General features: G+C 39.2%; 1 non-coding gene across 1 annotated transcript; it reads right to left on the minus strand.

Moving 5' to 3' along the window:
- Positions 1 to 1,527: 1,527 nt before the first annotated feature.
- On the minus strand, positions 1,528 to 1,601 carry TRNAT-UGU (transfer RNA threonine (anticodon UGU)). Its single transcript has one exon. It is a non-coding gene; the product is annotated as a tRNA-Thr (tRNA).
- Positions 1,602 to 4,930: the final 3,329 nt, after the last annotated feature.

A 4,930-nucleotide genomic window follows, 5' to 3' on the forward strand; every position in this document is an offset into this window, starting at 1 on the left:
TTCACGTCTTTTGAAAGCGGCCGCGTTGTAGCCAATGTCAGAGAGCAGCCAATGTTGTCGTCACAATTTCCCTTTTAAAGGTGAAATATTTCCCTTTTTTTCCAATGTATCCTGTTTCATCCAAACTTTCCCTTCATCTTAGAAAAAACACTAAAAAAACTGATGTCGACATCACAACTTAATAAATTTGTATTATTGTCGCTAACATTACGATTTAGTAATAATAATAATAATAATAGAACTATTACTATTATTTCCACTTGTTCACAGAGAACAATTCGCAGAAATATTGAAATTGAATTATTAATAGATTAAAATAAGGAAGGAAAAACGAGTAAATGAGTGATACCAATATCAATATGTTTATTATTCATTAAGCATTATTTATCAGTATTGTGTAAGGCAAAGTTCCCCGTGCATGTTGCACCGTGCCATGCATGAAGGCACATTTAGGGGATGTGGTCAGTGGCGCAACCACAGAGGAGGGGATTGCCCCCAAACTTGGACGGAATATTATTAATGCAATGCAAATGATCAGAGAGAGAAGTAAGATCAAATATGTACTTAAGACTTGCTGCTGAAAAGTTTTATCTTAAATGCATTAATAATTGTTTGGAGGAATAGGATCACGTACATGCGAAAGGCAATCTATAACATTATTATTGTTGGTTCCTTATGAGATGGACGAATTGATTATGTAATGTATTTAAGTAATATGTTTTACACACACACACACACACACACACACACACACACACACACACACACACAGGGCCGTATTTAGGAATCTGTAGATCCCTAGGCTGAACCTGTGGTGCGGGCCCTACCGGGAGGAAATGATTTGAAAATAATATTTTAATTTTAAAAATAACATACTGTAATTTTAAGTAAACATGTTACACAAATTTTTTGAAAATAATATTTCAATTGAAAATAATATTTTAATTTTAAAAATAACATAGGGGAGAGTCGTACAGTATCGGCCAATTGTTAGTTCGGACATTTGACGCTACACAGCAGTAGTTCACGGGAGTAGGAGGGAAGGGTAGAGTAAGGTGGGGTAAGACTGCGCGGCGGATAAGACTGCGCACTGGTTTTTCGAGGTGAAAATCACACACAGTTGGCACCACTGCGCCACCGTTACTTCGTCCAAGATGGTAGCTAGCTGTGGACAGTGGTGAAGATACGTTTGAAATTCGTTGTGCTGAGAGAGGTAAGTGAAAAGATTTTGAGGGTGTTTGCTATTTATTTTGGTACTACGTGTTTTGAGTACTACATCACTGTGAATGTATACAATATTACGATATTGATGGATAGAAGAAGCTGTGTTAAGAGTGGCCTGGAGGTTGGCATGAAAAAAGTTTTCCTGCCCCGGCGCGATACAGACACACCTAGCGACATATCAGGGAACTAGCAATTCTTCTCGCTTGTTTGGTTTGGTTTGATTTGCTGTTTTAAGTCCACTTTATGCACAGTAAGGCTAATCTGGACTGGACCTACAGTTTAAAGTGGGATCCGAACCACTTGTGCCTCCACCGGGTATCGAACCCGGGACCCCTTGATTACAAGTCAATGACGCTACCACTACGCCATGGGGAGGCCCCCTTCTCGCTTGTGTCCTAAACTAGAGGAAGAGCACAGGCGGGGGGGCAGAGGACCTCCCCCCCATGGTAGAAAGACTTGCCACCATGTCTCCCCCTGCCTTCACCACCCCCTCCCCTTCGTGACCGCTGCGAAAGGGCACCATCTGTTTCATTTCATTCTGGTTCCGGCTTCTTTCAAGATTTCTCCACTGGCAAAATATTCACTGCATGGGAAGTGGCCACGGCAAACAGTCAGGGCCTTCACAAATGAGATTTGGATTGAATAAATTTTGTTGATTACAGTGGCTGCTATAATTATGTAGAATTTCTCTTTGTGAGGTTGAGATTATAAATTGAGAGTAAAGAAGGAGGTAGAGATTATCAGTTGAAAGTAACGACGAATCAAGTAAGAATAACTAATTGAAAGTACGCTGTGTAAATGTATAGCATACCAGTGGCAGTGATAACAAGACAGAGGCATACTAGTCGCCATTTTCTTTTTCATTTTTTGTAGGGGATTTCGTGTTGATACAAAATTTGTATCTAATAGTAATTAGCACAAAAAATAGTAACAGTTATTATTTTAACTACTACGAACAGTGCTGATAATAATTCGAGATGGACGGGAGCGAGACTATTTCGAATTTAAAGGAAAAAGTCTCGGATATGTGGAATGACCTAGGGATAATCAGAAGAGGCGAAAGACAAACCAATGGAACAAAATGTACAACTACAGTAGTAGCAATGATGTAAGGTAACGAATAGGTAAACATTGAACTTACACTTTATGTATTACCCATCTTAAAAACAGCTCAAACGTATTTGAAACTTTCTACATTTTATCATTTTGTATCATTATGACACGTGCTTCCCTTCGAACTAATATTTATTGTTGTTAATTTCCTTTCTCGTTGCACAAATGTTTATTGCTCTTTCCAATTCTAGAAATAGTTTTAATGTTATTCGTAATACCTTTAATTTGCTGCGTGATTTTTGTGTTATTTAATATTAAGACCTATTACTGATGATGTCACAGAATAGTGACTCACCTGTATGTATATATCTTGTAAGACCTGATGCTATGGTAATTATGGACTGTGTTTAGTTTTTAGCATTGGCTTTCGCACCCCTCAGGATAAGTCACGTATCATATCTGGTCTTCTTGCTCCGAAATAACTACAAGTATTACGGTCACAATGGCAGTCTTACGGATGACGTCAAGATGGAATGTTGACTTGAATCCGAACAATTGAAATGTAACACCACCGAGAGTGTAGATACGTTGATTGATTGGTTGATTATTTTTCGTCGCTTTCTGTCACTTTTGGCTAATCACGACATAAAATGGTGATTACATGGAATTGATGAAGGGGTACTCGCAAAGAACATCCGTGCCCTGGCAACTTATAATCCCCACCTCCCCATTTCTTTCAATTGATAATACGCACCTCTCCATTACTATCATGAGTGAATATATTTTACAGTATTTTTCAATAGCTGTTAACTCGACATAAATCGTCTTTACTGATTTGAGTTGATTTTTGTTATTTAGCGTCGCTTTCCCGTCACTTTTGGCTAATCGAGACGAGTTTAAAATCCTTTTTACACCACAGTAAACTATCTTATGAACATGGACGTCCGCAGGATCTTTTTAAGGGTGGGGGGGGGTCAAAGAAGGCAGATTTTCCCCATGATAGTGATGCCCGCTCAAAAAACATTATTTCAGTCTGAAATTATCACGCTCCTTAAACACAATTATAATGAGTAACATAAATTACTGTGATGGAAATTAAATTATCTGTGAAAGATATATATGTAATTATTATGTGGACATTCATTCTCCGGTAGGGGGGATATGACCCCTCTTGCCCTCCTTGTATATAAAGCAGAGGAAATATACCATCTTGCGTGAATAATATATTGTTAATTTCATACAGTGTTTATCCTCTGCATATGTTTCTAATTATACATTTTCGTAGTTGAAAATTACACGTTTGACACGTCTGTATTTGTATTTTATTTTCTGCTTCTGCCACATTTGACAATTAGCGACGAGGAGGATGAATGAAGACACGCACGCACGCACGCACTCACGCACTCACTCACTCACTCACTCACTCACTCACTCACTCACTCTCTCTCTCTCTCTCTCTCTCTCTCTGTCTCTCTCTCTATGTCCAGGCTGATATGCGACGGCTGGAACGTGGAACCTTCCATGGTCAGACCATCGGGCAATTCTTATAATCTTCAAGTCCCTTTGTGCAGTTCTCATCGTTGAGTTCACAGCAGATATAATGGGCCAAGGTTGATCTGTTTGGTCTATTTTACTTCGCCTTTCTGCCACTTCTTACTATTCGCGAATATGGGAGGGAATGAGTGATGATATGAAATTGATCAAAGAACACCCCCCCCCCATGCCCAGGCCTGGATTCGATTGATTGGTTTCAAACTGAAATTTCAGTCCAACTAACGATAGTATGATCTTCGAAATGAGCACTATACGTGTTACAAAGTACTCTTAAAAAATCCCCAGTGAATTGGTCAAAATAAATTGACAGAATTTCGAGGAGAGGTCGAGCCGCTGTAAGACCACACCTTACGCCAATATACGTAAGTAAACCCGTGGCGCAACAGCCCGTGAAGGCAAGGGCCTACTCACTCATTCACAAGGACCGGCCTCACTCACACACCAATCAGTTACAGGGTGACGTGTGGTCAGCACGACGAACCCCCAGTCGTTGTTGAAGGTTTCCACAATCTCCTCAACAGGTCCTATAGACCAGCCATGTCAAACTCAATTCGTGAGTAGGGCCGCATAACGATAATGTCAAAACTATCCGGGTCACACATCTAGAACCCCAACACCTTGAAGTCCAGAACTAAGTTGTTCGACCCAACGGTGCCGGGATTCCAGTGATTATTATTGCAGCATCGATATGTAAATTATATATAGACCTCCCCCCATATTTTTTCATGGTTATAGTATTTTACATGTTATTTCGAGTATAAATTGGTTACAATTGTGCAAAACTTTTTGCAAGAAACTGTGTGCAATTATAGTTTCGTTTCGCACAGATTTGACAGTTTTTTTTAACAAGCTTCTCAAAAGTCTGCAATAAGTTTTTTTGTGAGCATGAAACTCTTAATGCAGACAACAAATATTTTGTCAGTCATTCTTGATCATTGCTCGGCTGTTTCATTAATCTTCATTATGGAAAACAACTTTTCACCAAGGCAAGTGCAACCAAAATTAATAAAATTTCTACAGCAAAATAGCTTATTCGAGGGTAGTGCTATGGGAGATATGAGAAAAATCAAGGATAACCCACCTCGAGACATTTATTTTT

The sequence above is a fragment of the Lepisma saccharinum genome, chromosome 2, assembly GCF_977018435.1.
Source record: "Lepisma saccharinum chromosome 2, izLepSacc3.1, whole genome shotgun sequence".
In the NCBI taxonomy this organism is placed as follows: domain Eukaryota; kingdom Metazoa; phylum Arthropoda; class Insecta; order Zygentoma; family Lepismatidae; genus Lepisma; species Lepisma saccharinum.